Source organism: Synchiropus splendidus, chromosome 3, assembly GCF_027744825.2.
Source record: "Synchiropus splendidus isolate RoL2022-P1 chromosome 3, RoL_Sspl_1.0, whole genome shotgun sequence".
Lineage (NCBI taxonomy): Eukaryota > Metazoa > Chordata > Actinopteri > Syngnathiformes > Callionymidae > Synchiropus > Synchiropus splendidus.
In genome coordinates this window covers 2,589,151-2,606,732 of record NC_071336.1, presented here as the reverse complement: position 1 = coordinate 2,606,732, position 17,582 = coordinate 2,589,151, and positions in this window count along the sequence as shown.

Genomic DNA, 17,582 nt, shown 5'->3' with positions numbered 1-17,582 from the left:
GCGTTTTCAGCCTGAGTGATTGTGGTTTTCATACCAGAAAAAAAAATAATAATAATAATAATTAATCAAATCGTCGCTAACGCGCTGGAATACAGTTCAGAAAGGTAGATTGAGTGCTGTATATACTAGAGAGTGTTTTCCTATAATTGTAGATGATAATTTAATGTTCAGAGGGTATTCTGTCCATAATAAAACGCGTATTCAGCCCGAGGCACTGTGGTTTTCAGACCAACATAAAAATGTTAACTCTCTGAAGCCACTTCAGAGACGTTGAATTATTTCTGCACCTACGAGAAAGACCTTTTCTGCTATTGTGGCAGGTGAAATTTTCATCTTCTGTGGAATCTCTGAGCAGTGAGTGAGCAGTGTATAAAAAGTGTGTTTGGCCTAAGACAAAGTGAGTTTTGGACAGACGAAAAAAAAAATGTTGATAACCCTGCAAAAACAGTTCAGAAATGTAGGTTTGGTCTTGAATATATTAGAAAGACTATTTTTCCTATAGTTGCAGGTAATATTTTCAGGATCCGAAACTATTCTGATCAGTGAGTGAACAGTGCAGAAAACTAGTTTTCAGCCGAAGAGAAACTCGGTTTCTAAACAGGAAAAAAAGAAGCAGCTGATAACCTCCTGAAATACATTTCCTAAAGGTAGGCCTAATGTTTATTATACTACAAAGAGTGTTCTTCCTTTACTTGCAGGAGAAATTTTCATGTTCTAAGGCATCGATGAGCAGTGAGTGAACAGTGCAGAAATCGCGTTTTCAGCCCGAGTGACAGTGGTTTTCAGAATCGACAAACATAAAAATGTTGTTATCACTCTGAAATCACGTCAGACATGTTGAATTAGTTCTGCAGCTGCTAGAAAGACCGCTTCTGCTGTAAATTCAGGAGAAACTTTTATGTTCTGAGGCATCACTAAGCAGTGAGTGAACAGTGCAGAAAACACGTTTTCAGCCCGAGATAAGCTGAGTTTCTGTCCAGGAAAAAAAAAAAAAAAGTTGATAACCCCCTGAAATACAGTTCACGAATGTAGGTTTAGTGTTTATTATCCTAGAAAGAGTGTTTCTCCTATAGTTGCACGAGAAATTTTCTTGTTCTCAGGAATCGCTGAGCAGTGAGTAAACTGCATAAAACGCGTTTTCAGCCAAAGCAAAGATAGTTTACAGACCGACACAAATAAAAATGTTGATAACTCTCTTAAATCACTTTAGACAAGTTGAGTTAGTTCTGCACCTTGTAGAAATACCTTTTCTGCTATAGTGGCAGGTGAAAACTTCATCTTCTGGGGCATCGCTGAGCAGTGAGTGATCTGTCCGTAAAACTTGTTTTCGTCCAAAGAGAAAGTGGGTTTTGGACTGACAAAAATAAAATTGTTGATAACCCTCTAAAAACGGTTCAGACAGCTTAGATTTGTTCTGCAACTACTAGAAAGACCCTTTCTGCTTAAGTGGGAGGTGAAAATTTCATGTTCTGAAGCTTCCCTGAGAAGTTATGGCACAATGCAGAAAACACTTTTTCAGCCTGAGATAAGGTGGGTTTTGGAACGGCAAACATTAAAATGTTGATAACCTTTGAAAAACAAGTCAGACAGCTTAGATTTGTGCTTTGACTACTAGAAAGATCCTTTATGCTATAGTGAGAGGTAAAAATTTCATGTTCTGAAGCTTCGCGGAGAAGTTGTGGCCGAATGCAGAAAACGCGTTTTCAGCCTGAGATAAGGTGGGTTTCGAAACGCCAAACATAAAAATGTTGTTAACTTTAAAACACTTCAGACAGCTTAGATTTGATGTGCAACTATTAGTAAGACCCTTTCTGCTATAGTGGGAGAAGAAAATTTCATTTTTTTGAAGTTTCCCTGAGAAGTTGTGGCAGCGTGCAGAAAACGCATTTTTATGGGTTTCGGAACCAAACCATGAAAATGTTAACAACTCTGAAAAAAGTTCAGAAATATAGATTTAGTTCTGAATTCATTAGAATGAGTCTTTCTGCTATGGTTTGACATTTTCAAGTTCTGAGAGTTTTCTGGTCACTGAGTGAACAGTGTAGAAAACGTTTGATAAGAGTGAGAGAAATTGGATTTCCGACAGAAAACATTATGTTGACGGATGATATGATGGTGATGGATATACCGCCACCGGTCCCCTACCTATGACCTATCGTGAGAGATTTCAATCGTTCCTTATTTCCATCAATCTTTGACCATAATCCGACTGTAGCAGAAATGGGAGGAAAGTTGAGATCAGGAGTCAAAGCCATCGCTTCGCCTGCTGGTCTCTCCCACGGACCAAGAACTTGACCGTGTAGAAGAGGAGACCACATGGCGAAGGATGCACCACCTCCAGGAACCTCGCGGGACCCAGCTGGCACATAGTTCTCCAAACTCTCCTGATGGAGGCCAGGACCAGGAGGACAGCTGCTCTCTAAGCCACCAGCTCCAAAGGAGCCTGACCAAGTGGCTCGAAGGGAGCTTCACAGAGAGACTTTAATACCAATTGTAGATCCCCATAGGGGCAGATGCGTCTGGAGGTCTGAGTCTTCGAAATCCCTGCATGAACTGGACTAGCAGTGGATGTTTACCCAACGGACAGCAGTCCACACCCATTTAGCATTATATGCTTTGAGTGTTACCGGTGATTTTGCATTTCGAATAGTTAACTCTACCTCGGTGGGCAGAGGACCACCTGCTAGCCTTGAAGTAGCCATGCATTGAGGGGATGCCCCAGGATAGGCGGTCCCCTCATAATTTCTGCCCCCTGCTGCAGGACTTTTTGCAGGACTTGAACAGGTTGCAGCACACCCTTGTGTGAGTGTATGTGTGAGCACAGGTGGCAGAGTTGCTCAGTCCAGAACACCTCCCGGGACTCTGGAACACCTATGAGGTCATCTTGATCACAAAGCTTAACCCCCAGCCTTGCAATGTGGCCTGACCTGAGAACCACGGGCAATTACCATGGCCGCCCATACCGGACGTCTGACTTGCACCGCTGCCTCCTTTGCAAGACGGTCGTCAAGGAGATGCACGTTTTACAGCACTAAAACACCTGCAATGTCACCGGCGATGTTGCTTTGGTATGACGGAAGGTGGTATGCCCAGTGTCCTGTCGCTATCTCGGATGGCCAGGGCCTCATACGGGACCGGCCGATGAGACTTCCTATGCCACCGCCACGCCCGGGGTCTATCCAGCCTGAATGAATTAATGAATGGGTTGCGAAGATGTAGCATTAACAACCCCTCATACGTAGAGTGTAATTTTACACTCTGGGTGGCAGGCCTCGCCTTTGCCACCGTAAGCTGATATAGAAGGTGGCGTTAACAACCCCTCATATATGGTGTGTACCCTACACTGTGGATCAGCAGGAACTGCGTTGTCCACTTTTAACCACTATATGACTGAAATAGAAAGTGGCATTAACAATCCTCCACACCTATAGAGAAAACATTTACTGAGCAGCTACAGCCAGGGTTCTAGTCTGAGCTGAGCAAGGAAGAGGGAGTTTATTCGCAAATGAATAGACAGTTATGTAGGAATACGGTGGATCTTGGGACGCTGCACACTCCACTGCACTGAAATGAAGCTGATACCAGTGTCCCAAAGCTAGTGCTGTGAATGAGGGCCTACTGGTCGCAGGGTTCGGCTGCTCCTGAAGACAGATTGACATGAGGGAAGGAGGATGCAGACACATTAGAGACATAGTGGTCAGCAAAAGTAGACATTGATGATCAAGAAGCTGCCTGGCAGTTTTCTTTAAGAGATACTCTCTTGAAAGCAGCAACAGCTGTTTCCAGGGATTCCTGTTTTCTCATAGGCTTTCATGATGGAAATTCTAAGCCAATTTTACAACCTGTGAGGGGACAGTGCCTGCCGCTTCTTTCCACCAGGGAGAGCCATCCACAGAGTGTCCGACTTTCTGAAGGGTGGGACTCGATCCAATTAAGCTTTTAGCTTTCTAACCGGACACATTTTGTGTAAACTGTCATGCTCCTCGTCTGAATGTGGAGGAGGTCAGAAAGCCTTTACTGATAAGGTGCTGACCTGTGTAGAAGAAGAGAGACATTTAGGTGCGAAGTCAGTCATAGAACCAGCGTTCTATGAGTTCACCCAGGTCCACGTGGTGTCGCAGAATCTCGGGGTTGACTGTGAAACTGAAGGACGTGTCAATGACGGAGTATCTTCTTGATCTATATGGGCAGGTGAGGAGACAGGCACTTTCAATTCGGAAGATACTCTGTCAAGACAGGCGACCTGAGCACAGGAGAGCACCAGGCCTCCGGAGCGGATCTAGGATAGAAGGGTCATCGTTCTCAGCGCCCACTCCTCAGGGCACTTCAACTCCGGTGGTTCTTCAAAAACAGACTTGCTTTTGTCAGTTGAGCTGTGAGTGGAAGCAGGGCCCCCAAACTTGCAGTGTACTTTGATCTGACAAAAACAAATTTTTGAAGCCAGAGTTCGCACTGACTGGAACCGGAAGAGAACTTGTCCAGTGAGAAACTGTAATTTTGGGCAGAGAGGAAACAGACCCGATACCAAAGTAATCCATCTTATATTTTATTCAACTTAGACTTTGGTTTAGATGCATACTTTTAGATACAAAGTTTTCTTCGTACACTTTTGGAGGGAGCAGAGGTGAGAGCAGCCGACTGGTCTCTCCAAGAGGAGCAGCGATGATCTGTGCGGCTATGATCCAGACAGCTGGGCTCTCCGCGCCCCTTCAACCAGCGATGGTGTTCGACCCGGGCGGCGGCTGTCTGTGGAGGAGGCGCCGCGAGCAGAGCACCACACCGACGGACTGTTGAATCTCCAAAATCTCTGGTGGAGTGACAGACGTTCTGGAATGGATGAGCCTGTCCACGGAGCTCATAAAGACCACAATGATGTCTGCAAGCGCTATGAGCTGGTTGCCGATAGTGTAGACACCATTCCACTGCGTGATGGTGGGATGGTCACTCCTCAGGGGAGAAGTCGAGCTCCAGGGGCGAGGGCATCGCGCATCGCAAATCGGGCATGACTTCTGAGTGCGCAGCGCTGCAAATCCAAACCCTCCACCTGGCAGTAAGCTCTGTACCAGATCACGTGCGGTGCGAGTGCCAGTGGAGTGTCAGAACTGCGACGGGAATAGTCCAGATTTCTTCCAGATGTGGGCAGACAACATGCGGTAGCGCCACGTGTGTAGTCTCGCCATCCAACGCCAGTGGGCCGTCAGTGAAGTGGGATGATTCTTGAGCAGGAGGTGGAGAGAGAGCTCAACTTCGATACGACGGCCGGCGGATGCCATGAGGCACAGGTGAAGATCAAGCGGGAACTTGCCTGACTCCACCACACGGAACTCAGCCAAGTCTGGGAACACAGTCTACAGATCCACCTCATAGCAGTGCCTGGCTCTCGTCAAACTCATCCCATGGCTTGGAAGCAAGCGCCCTATTCGTAGAGGTTTAGTGTTGATCACACTAGAAAGAGTGTTATTCCTATTGCTGTAAGTGAAAATTTCATGTTCTCAGTCACCCCTCTAACTGCGGTCCTCCTCCATCAGACATGACCGCTGGAACTCTGAGTTCACTCAGGTCCACATGGTGTCGCAGAACCTGGGGGTTGACTGTGAAACTGAAGGGCGTGTCAAAGACCGTGTATTTTTTCGATCCATATGGGCTGGTGAGGAGACAGGCGCTTTCAATTCGGAAGATACTCTGTCAAGACAGGCGCCCTGAGCACAGGAGCAGACCCGGCCTCCCGGGAGGGCCTAGAATGAAAGGCTCGTCGGTGCTCAGCGCCCACTCCTCTGGGCACTTCAAGTCCCGCTGGTTCTTCAAAAACAGACTCGCTTTTGTCAGTTGAGCCGTCAGAGGAATTCGGTTCCCCAATCTTGCAGTGTACCTTGATCTGACGCTGCAATTCTCCTAAGATGAAGACCCGAGGGACCGGCCCAATCATCCTCAGAAAGAGATGACTCTGTAGATGACGATGTCGTGCTTGCCTCTGAGAGGTTTGGAGGGCTGCAAAGAACAGAATTGCAGACAGACATCGCAGACAGACATCGCAGACAGACATCGCATCAGACATCGCGTGAAGGAGCTGAGAACAGAGCAGGTCTGGCACGCAGCGCCTACTGTGAGATCCTCTGAAGAGGTGGCTTTCGTGGTCCTGTGGCGACCCCTGCTGGAAACTGGCGAGTCTGAGGAATAAGAAAAGTTAATGGCAGAATTGAAACTCTCCTGACTTTTGGCTGCAACCGGGATCTGTAGAGAGACAGGAAAGTGATATTTGATGCCTATGCTTCCTATTGTGGCTAATCTGAGGAAAACCACCAAGCTCCAGAAACTTCCCCAGGTACAGTTCTGACGTCAGGGATAACGTGGCAGATAGACCATTACTTTACTGCTCTGTCTCATGAGACGATGTCAAACAAAAACACATTTTTTAAGCCGGAGTTCGGACTGACTGGAACCGGAAGAGATCTTGGCGGGTGATGATCCTTAATTTTAGGCAGAGAAGAAGCGGACCCGATACCAAAGTAATGAATCTTATTTTTTTACAAGTTAGACTTTGGTTTAGATGTATGCTTTTAGATACAAAGCATACAGCAGAGGTGAGAGCAGCCGACTGGTCTCTCCAAGAGAAGCAGCGATGATCAGCGCGGCTATTATACGGTGTTCCCCCCGGGCGGCTGTGTGTGGAGGAGGCGCCGCGAGCAGAGCACCATGCCGACGGACTGTTGAATCTCTGGTGGACTGAGAGAGGTTCTGCGATGGATGAGCCTGTCCACGGAGCTCATAAGGAGTGCGATGATGTTCTCAAGCGCTATGAGCCGGTTGCCGACGGCTGAGACACCATTCTACTGCGCGATGGTGGCTCTGTCACGCTGGGTGTGATGGTCACTCCTCATGTGGGATGTCAAGCTCCAGGGGCGAGGGAATCGCACATTACGGCTGAGTGAGAGCGAGCGTCGTGCCGCAAAATCCAAACCCTCCACCTGGCAGAAAGCTCCGTACCTGACCACGTGCGTTCCGAGTGCCAGTGGAGTGTCAGAACTGCGCCGGGAATAGTCCGGAATGAATTGGACGAGCAGTTGATATTTACCCAACAGACGGCAGTCCACACTCATTTGGGATTATATACTTTGAGTGTTGCGGGTACTTTAGCATTTCGAATAGTGAACTGCACTTCGGGGTGCAAAAGACTGCCTGCCAGCCTTGAAGTAGCCATGCTTTGAGGGGACGCCCCAGGATCAGAGGTCCGCTCATAATTTCTGCCCCGTGTTAAAGGACTGTTTGGGAGGGAGGCAGGCTCCAGGGACAGCTGGACACAAACATATTCCAGGAATATTACACCAGCCTTTCTACTTCACTGGAAGTGCCAGGGCACTCCACAAAATCTGATTGTGAAATTAAAGAGGCGTGAGTGAGTGACTCTGTAATTGTGAAATTACAGCCGGCGCATCTGGCACATCAAGAGAAGAAGAGGTGCGGAGCGGCTCATCTGAACCACGGAAACTTCATGCAGGACTGAAGTCTCATCGCAGTCAGGGGAGAACGATTGCCGCGCTTCCTGGCAAACCGATCCACTCAAATATTTGTGAAAGTGCTGCACCCCAAAAATGACTGCTAAGCCCTCTTTATCCAACTGTGAATAGTTTTTTTCTGCTGCTGTGGGTGTGCGCGAGGCATAACCCACAGGCTTTTCTGCTCCCCCTTCCAGCCTGTGTGCCAAGACTGCCCCCACCCCATAAGGTGAGGTATCATATGACAGCAGTAAGTTTTTGTTCATCATAATGAACCAACACTTGACTGCTTTGTAGTAACTTCTTTGCCTGCTTAAAAGCCTCTTCTTGCTCAACCTCCCACCTCCGTTTGTCATCTTTTCTCAGTAACTTGTGTAATGGAGCCGGCACAGTAGACAAGTTCGGCAAGTTATAAAAGTTTAGCAGACCTAGAAAAGCTTTAACCCTCGTATTATGCTTAGGGTCAATTTGACCGATATCCGTTTTTGTGTTCATAAAAGTAGTGGTTATCCTGACTTTTTCTTCATAAAATTTTGTGACTTTTCCTCATCAAGGGTAATGAACAGGTGTGTAAAATCTGGACACTTTGATGTCAAGTGGCATGTCTGTACAGAGCTTGTATACAAAGATGATGTTGCGGGTCATTTTGACCCGGATTCTTTAATGTGGGTAAGTGGCTGTTCAGATCCAAAATAAACATGTCTCTTTGATATACCTATTTAGACTGCCCAGCTATGTGTATTTTGATTGATTTGATTGTCTGAATAGCCATTCAGACCCAGCTGTGTGTAGAGGGATAACTTTCTCTCCCTTGTTCTTGTCAGTGTTCTCATGTAGTCTCTTTGACAAACCAAAAATGAGCTACAGAAGGTTTACAGTACATGCCCAACAAGCCCGCCAAGTATGGCATCAAAATATGGGTGGCCTGTGATGCAAAATCTAGCTATGCCTGTAATATGAAAGTATACGCTGGAAAGCTACCTGGAAGAGCACCCGAGAACAATCAGGGGATGCGTGTAGTGATGGACATGAGTGAAGGGCTTACATTCTATCTCCTTGGAGATGAACTTCAGAAGAGAAAGCTGGACAGCGGGAACAGTCAGAAGAAAGAAGCCAGACCTTCCCAAGGAAATTCTGAAGGTGCAGGGCAGACCTCTGCATTGCTCAATATTTGCTTTCAGTGACAAGGCAACAGTTGTTTCATACTGCCCAAAGAGAAACAAGAATGTTCTTGTAATGAGCACAATACACAGAGATGCATCTCTAAGCACAAGAGAAGACATGCAGCCACACATGATCCTGGACTGAAACTGCACCAAAAAAGGAGTTGACAAAGTCACAGCAACATACAGCTGCCAGCGCAAGACTGCCCATTGGCCCTTGGTGATTTTCTGCAACATCGTTGTTGTGTCTGCTTACAATGCCTATGTCCCGTCACTCCCAAGCTGCAGAGTCAAGCCAGGCCACCTCGATGCCCAGCAACTGCTGCTGTCATTGACAAAGGTCAAGCTCACATCACCCTACCAATCTGCCAAGGATGCATTGGATACAGGTGTGAAGAAACGGAAAAGATGCGAGATCTGACAGTAAAACAAGTACCTGTTTTGTGAAATGCAAGAATTGCATCTACAAAACACACAGTTACAGTCTGTCCATCATGTGGAGAGCATTGAACATATTGAACATTGAAAAATGGGTCAAGTTAAATGAAAATAAAAGTGTTTGTGAGGAGGGAAAAACTGAAATTGCTCTTAAATATAGGGTTGAAATTGAAAATGTGTTCTATGTCTGTTTTACAAATTTTTATATAATCTAAAATGAAGATGTTTTGAAGATTGAAGATTGGTTCAATCTGTTTTTTTGACTGTTTTGAGTGGATTTACACAGTGTGTGTCAAAATGACCCCCAACATAATCAATGTAATTTTTTTTCATCATAATACGAGGGTTAAATTCACTTACAGACCGTGGCACCAGAGCCTCCTGGACTGCTTTGACCTTCGCTGGCATTGGATGCAGGCCTGTCCTGTCCACCTGATGACCCAAGAATGTTACTTTGTTTTCCATGGACTGACGCTTTCTCCGTTACAACTTCAGGCCTTTATCCTCCAACCTCTGCAGCACTTCGTTGAGTGTTTGCAGATGAGAGCTGTCATCTCTTCCTCTCAATAAAATTTCATGTAAATACACTGCCACATTTAACATACCTTGAAGTACATTCTCCATGGTGCGTTGGAAAATAGCAGGACTGGAGTTTACTCCAAAAGGCAGACGTGTATATGTTAAAAGACCTTTGTGAGTGTTGACACTCACAAAATTCCTTGATTCCTTTTCAAGGACTATTTGCTGATATGCTTGGCTCATATCGAGTTTTGTGAACTTCTGTCCCCCTGCAGGCTTGCCATCATATCCTCCATTCTTGGAATCGGATACTGTTCGGTCGTGGAGACTTTGTTCACTGTTAATTTATAATCTCCACAAATCCTCACACTACCATCAGGTTTGAACACAGGCACAATAGGTGCTGCCCATTCAGAGAACATCACAGGTTCCAATATTCTTTCCTCTGCTAGTCTCTGAAGTTCGATTTCCACTTTTCTTTTAATGGCAAATGGAACCGACCTGGGTTTGTAAAATAAGGGCGTGGCATCCTGAGCCACATGAATCTTGGCTGTGGCCCTTAATGACCCTAACTCTTCTTTGAATACCTTCTCATGTCGGGAGAGAACCTCTTGCAGGGAACTGTCCACCTCATCTGTTTTGTGGACAAACTGCCCCTCTATCTGGAATGCTTTCATCCTGCCTCTGCCCAGAAGACTTGCTCCTGAACCTTTCACCAACCTTTCAACAATGACAGGCAGCCATTTGATCTGATCATTGTGTTCAACCTTGACCTTAATTGCCCCCACCACTGGAACCTGATGACCTCCATATGTTTTTAACTTTATCTTGCAGTCCACAAGTTTAGTGTTAGTTCTGTTTTGTCAACCATCTGTTGAGCCATAATAGTGTAACTGCAGCCGGTGTCTACCTCAAAAACCACCTTCTTTCCATTTACCCTCAACGGCTCTACTCTAGGAATGTCCAGTTCCTCACTGCTGCATCTTCTTTTATCTGTCACTGTAAACATCTCTTCATTTTCACTGTCATCCTTCTCCTGCATGAAATTTGTTCGACGGCGTTGTACCTTTCCCCCTTTTTCTTGTTTGTTTTGTCTCCCTCACCTCTGTCATACTTTTACGTACTGTCTTTAAGTGATCCACTTTTCCACAGTTATGACATTTGACCTCAGCAAACCGGCAATCACTGGCCAAGTGAGTCTCTCCACCACATCTATAGCACCTTCTCGACTCCATGGACACTACTGCCCTCGTCTCTTCCACTTTGTTGACCGGTGATGATCCACTTCCTTGGAGTGAGTCCTTCACACCTCGTGGGTTCATCAAGTCTCTATCTGCAGCTTCCATCGCTAAGGCCACTTTGAACGCTCTGTCAAATGTCAGTCCATCCTGCGACAGCAGCTTCCTCTGTATCCTGTCGTCGTTGAACCCACACACCAAGCGGTCTCTCAGCATCACAGTCAGTGTCTCACCATAGTTACAATCATGAGCCAGTTCCTCAACTCCGCCACGTAGTCACAAACGGTCTCTTCAGTCCTTCTATTCTTCTTCCATCGTTGCATAATCTCACTCGGTTTCAGATGGAAATGATTCCTCAAAAGGATGACCAGTTCAGCATACGAACGATCCCCTGGTTTTTCCGGTCTCAACAGGTTCCTCAAATGCTCCGCATATGCCTGGGCCCCGACACTGCTGAGCAACACTGCGCGCTGTATATCCTCATCTTCAATGACGTTTGCAATAAAAAAATGTTCCAAAATTTCACAATAGTCCTCCCATGAATGCGAACTAGCTTCGAAAGGCGTCACTGTACCCACAGTAGCCGCCATGATTATCGCTATGATGAACAAACTACACAAAAACGTTGCCGTCAGTTACCACAGTGACCGGTTTGCAAAAAGTCTCGTTCTTTATCCTCGTCGCTAACAGTGATGGCCGAAACTGAAAGGACTCACAGGAGGTATCAACACAGCAGGTTTTATTCACGATTCCAACTTCCAACAAACCGGATGGTGACACGGCAACATAACAAGAGCGCCCCCAAGTTGTGACCCCAAATAATCCCATGACACATCACAACACGTCCATTGAAGAACTTCTTCTCCGGTTTGCTGTGCAGTCTGAATATGAGGCCTGAGGCATTCTGAGGACTCATGCGCTGACTCCTCCGAGAGGCGCACTGGACCCTGGAGCAGAGGATGGTCCGATGTTGGCAGTCAGCTGCACCTGGGTCACCTCATCCCCCGGACAGAGTTGTCTTGAGAGCACAAAAAGGCCAAACTGTTGGCCATCGCTCTGATCTGTGCAGCTCCCTTCCCCCCATGCAGGTCCGGTAGTAGAGGGGAGCCGTCGTACGATCTCCAGACACTGAGAGGGTTCCGTCCCAGCCAGGTTTTGGCCGAACCCCGGCATCAGCGTGGCTCTCATTACGTCGGTGATGGACGTTGCACTTTCTTCTTACCCCTCAAATGCGCCGCCGGAGCCGATGCACCTGGCACATCAAGCGAGGGAGCTTGAGAAATGAAGATGAGCGGAGTGCCTCATCTGGACCACGGAAACTTCAGCAGAGACTGACGTCTCATCGCAGTCATGGGAGAACGATTGCCGCACGCCGTGACGCACCGGTATTTCATAGCTCGTGATGCCGACATCCTCCTATTTAAGGGAGCAACGCCGTTTAGCTTCAGCCAAGCACAGAGGCATGTCGGACTTGATCGGGTAAACTGGATGGTCGCCATCTGCCTGTAAATTGTTACCGGTCACATGCGCCGCCGGAATATAGGCACGATTCACACTCTCATCCCACCCCGTTGAAGTAAGATGGAGAGAGAAGTGTTGTGATGGCTTTACAAATCACTCCCAATGTTTCAAAAGAAACTAGCCTCATAACTGTGCTGGATTTGAGATCGTAGAACAACCTATATGCTTATTAACGTTGTCTTTGTTTGGATGAACCGAAGGAGACAAGTGATCCAAACACTAAAGCACAGCATGGCACAAAAAGTGCAAGAAGCAACGCAGTCCTTGGCCACTCCGGGGCCAGGAGGCGATGAGTTAATCTCGTCCATCCTGCAGTGACTGGAATCCGAGTGTAGCCAGGATGAAGGGGGAGCTCAGGTGAGCAATCCGGAACCCATCCGGAACTCTGAATCACCCAAGAGGTCATCTTGACCACAAAGCTTAACCCCCAGCCTTGCAACATGGCCTGACCTGAGAACCATGGGCCGTCCAGACCGGAAGTCTGACTGGCACAGCTGGCTCTTTTGCCAGACTGCTGTCAATGAGATGCACGTTTTGCTGCACTGAACCGTCTGCAATGTCACCGGCGATGTTGCTTCGGTATGACGGACGGAGGTGAGGCCAGAGTCCTGTCGATATCTCGGATGGGCCATCTTATGATAGTCCCTACGCCACCAGCCTGTCTGTCCAGCCTGATTGAATGAATGGGTTGTGAAGATGTAGCATTAACAACCCCTCATACATAGAGTGTAATTTTACACTCAAGGTGGCAGGAGCTGCCGCCTCGCCTTTACCACCGTAAGCTGAAATAGAGGGTGGCGTTAACAACCCCTCATATATAGAGTGAAACTTACACTCTGAATCAGCAGGAACTGCGTTGCCCTCTTTTAGCCACGATACGGCTGAAATAGAATGTGGCATTAACAATCCTCCATACCTGGAGAGAAATCATTTACTGAGCAGCTGCAGTGAGGGTTTTAGTCTCAGCTGAGCAAGAAAGAGGGAGTTTATTCACAAATGAATAGACAGTTATGCAGGAATCCGGTGGATCTTGGGACGCTGCACACCCCACAGCAATGTAATGAAGCAGATACTGGTGTCCCAGAGCCAGTGCTGTCAATGAGGGACTATTCGTCGAAGGGTTCGGCTGCTCCTGAAGACAGAACGACATGAGGGAAGGAGGATGGAGACACATTAGACAAATAGTGGTGAGCAAAAGTCGAGATTGATGACCAAGAAGCTGCCTGGCAGATTTCTGCCAGAGATACTCCCTTGAAAGCAGCCACAGATGTTGCCAGGTCATTTTTCATGATGGCAATTCTAAGCCAATGCGACAACCTGTGAGGGGACAGCGCCTGCCCCATCTTACCATCTGCGACAGCCACCCACAGACTGTCCGTCTTTTATGTAGGGTGGGACTCGACCCAATTAAGATTTTAGCTCTCTCACCGGACACATTTTGTGTAAATGCTCATGCTCCTCGTCTGAATGGGGAGGAGGGCATAAAACCTTTCTTGAAAAGGAGCTGACCTGTGAAGAAGAAGAGAGTCATTTAGGTGCGATGGCAGGGTTGGGTCTAAGTGACACCGCCGAGTCATTGTCACCAAAAGAGATGCAATCAGGGCAGATGGAAAAAGAACTCAGCTCTCCCACTCTCTTTGGTGAAGCTAAGGCTATAAGATGAGCTGCCTTGTAAGCTGCTAGCTCCAGGGAGGCCTCATCGAGTGGCTCGAAAGGAGAGTGAATTGAGTACCAGCGGCAGGACCCAGTAGAGACATAAATGTCTTGAGGTTGGTCTAAGCCTTTTCACTCCTCTCATGAAACGGCTCACTCGACGATGCTCGCCAAAGGGGTGGCCGTCCAGACCATTGTGTAGCATGGAATGGGCTGCTACATAAACCCGTAATGTGGTGCAGCTCCGATCTTCGTTAACCAGATGCTGGAGAAAAGAGAGGATTAGAGAAACAGGCGCCGATTCTGGGAAGGCTGACTGGGTTCCACACCATTGGGGAAAAAATGTGCAATTAGCATTGTATGCTCTGAGGGTTGGCAGAGCTTAAACGTTCTGAAGAGTCAATTGGACATCAGGAGGCAAGTGACTAATTCTTAACCCTGGAGAAGCCAAACCGTGAGGGGTCGTCCTATTATTGGCGGAGACCTCAGGGTTTCTGATGCTTGCAGAAGCGCTGACCTCGATGGAGAGAACTCCCAGGGGCCTTTGATCCCCATCTGACACATGTCCGGATACCAGCTGGAGCTGGGGCTGTTTAGATTAAGGCAATGAGGAGGAAAGGCATACAGGAATCCTTCTGGCCACCTTGGATGAGCCAGGGCGTCCACTCCCAGTGGAGGGTCATCGGATCTACGGAAAGAGAACCAGCGAGGACATTTGTAGTTCTCTCTGCTCGCAAAGAGATCAGCCACTGGGTGGCCGAAAAACTCCAAGATCATATTTGCCGTCTCCTGAGATAAACTCCATTCAACTGGCAGTGGTCTCCGAGATAATCCATCTGCTGCCACATTGTCTCCACCTGGAACATGCAGAATCCTCAATGAGGCTAATTCTACATCAGCCCAGAGAAAAAATCTTTCTTGCTAGGTTGTGTAACACAGACGACCTCACGCCACCCTCGTGGTTGATATAGGCCACTGTGGTGGAGCTGTCTGATCTCACCATAACGTGGTTCCCACTTAGATGGAGAGAAAGAGCCACCAACACTTTAAAAACTGCGAACAGTTCCAGCAGGTTAGTGGAACGACTTTTGGAACTGCTCCAGATCCCAATGACGCATGTTGATCATGGTGGCCTACCCAGCCTGACAGAGATGCATCTGTAAATACTTTTAAAGAAGTGTTTTGACAATGCAAGGATAAAGTGCGACGGAGGTTTGAAGCAGAGTTCCTAAACCTCACAATTGTCAGAGCTCGTGGAGACACTTTCACCAACCGTCTCTGATCCCGGACAGGTTGAAGATTGAGCGGTCGGAACCCTGACTGCAGACTTCGCATGTTCAGGAGACCCTGGCGGACGACGGAGTGGGCTGCTGACATCATGCCCAGGAGCCTCATAATCCATAAGGCTGGAACCACACGTTTTCAGAGTTATCAACGTTTTTATTTTTGTCGGACTGAAAACCACATTTTCTTGGGCTGAATACAGTTTTTCTGCTCTATTCAGTCACTGCTTTGGGGGGACACAGAACATAACAAAAGCGTAAGAAGAAAACTTTGTATCTAAAAGTATGCATCTAAACCAAAGTCTAATTGAATAAAAAATAAGAGCCATTACTTTGGAATCGGGTCTGTTTCTTCTCTGCCCAAAATTAGGGTTTATTACCTGCCAAGTTATCTTCCGGTTACAGTTAGTGCGAATTTGAGTGGCAGCTCTCCGGCTTCAAAAATGTGTTTTTGTACATACAGCTCTCTAGTGCCTCGCACCTTGGCCAAGTGCGTGGAGGTGGGGCTCGAACCACTAAGGAGACATGGTCTGCGGATTCTGACGTACTTGGACTACTGGTTGATTCTCACCAGGTCCAAACAAGAGTCATGAGCGCACACCGGCTTGGTGTTGGAGCACATTGTGTTATTGAGGTTCAGAGTAAACCTCCTGATAAGCGCGCTTATTCTCAGTCAGAGCACGACCTTTCTGGGGGTCATGCTGGACTCAGTCTCGGGTCAGGCCCGCCTTCCACCGGCCAGCGTTCTCCCCATCACACAGCACACATTGTTTGTTTTGAAGGCCGCCAAAAGGAGTTATAAATGTCCATGCGCGCGGTGATTGTGGCATTGCGGAGAGGCAAAACTCAAGTGCTGATGGCTGTCGGAACTGATACCCAGCCTGCTGTGTCGCTCGACCGAAACCTGGGGGATACTGGAGGGACGAGACCGACAGCTGCTCATCCCGTTGCCACGGACGCTTCAGGCAGGACTTACATCAGAGGTGTCAAATGGATGTCGAGATAACACAGGTTTCATCCAGAGCTTGCTATGTTCTCCTATGTGGGAAGCTCACTATCCAGCTTATTCTATATGGATCAAAAGGATTCTGAAGGTGGGTTATCCTCTCCAATTCAGCCAGTGCCAACCTCAGTTTAATGGCATTCTGAGAATGCGTCAGATCCGGCAAAAAATGTCTTCAGAACGAGGTCAGTGTTTGATTGAGGCATGATTGAGTCAGTTACTCCTCAAAAGTCTCCTGAAGTGCATGCGTCATGGAGACTGGCTGACGTCCATCGACCTCACGGACGCTTATTGTCACGTGCCAATTTGGCCTGCTCATAAGCGATATCTCCACTTCGCATTGGACGGCCGACTTTTTCAGTTCCGGAGGCTCCCGTTTGGCTACTCTCTGGCTCAGAGAACCTTCTTTAAGATGGTCGACACAGCCCTACAGTCCTTGAGGGCAAGGGGCCTCAGGATCTTGTCTTACCTAGACGACTGGTTAATGCTCGCCAGATCGAGGGAAGAGTCGTTAGCTCACACCAGAATGGTGTTGGACCACGAAAGCCACCTTGGCTTTCCGGTGAACCAAGAAAAGAGTCAACTCCAGCCATCTCAGCTTACAGCTTTTCTTGGTGTACTTCTGAACTCTCATGAAGAGTGCGCTCGCTTGACAGACGAGAAGATACTTTCTATTTCAAATCTGTCAGCCCAGGTTCTGGCGGTTCGTCTATGTGTGGTCCCAGCCTAATGGAATATGACGCTCCTGGGCATGATGTCAGCAGCCCACTCCGTCATACGCCTGGGTCTCCTGAACATGCGAAGTCGGCAGTCATGGTTCAGCCGGCTCAATCTTCATCCTGTTCGGGATCAGAGACGGTTGGTGAAAGTGTATCCAAGAGCTTTGAGAGATGTGACTCTGCTTCAAACCTCCATCGCACTTGGATTGTAAGAACTCTTCTTTCTGGAGCAGTTCCGAAGGTCGTCACATTAACGTACTGGAACTGTTGGCAGTTTTTGGCCCTTTCTCTCCATCTTAGTGGGAACCACGTTATGGTGAGATCAGACAGCTCCACCACAGTGGCCAATTTCAACCGCCAGGGTGGCGTGAGGTCGTCTACGTTACACAACCTAGCCAGAAAGATTTTTTCCCTGAGCTGCTACATTTAGCCTCATTGAGGGCTCTGCATGTGCCAGGTGGAGACAATGTGGCACCAGATGGATTATCTCGGAGACCACTGCCAGATGAATGGAGTTTATCTCAGGAGATGTCAAATATGATCAGGGAGTTT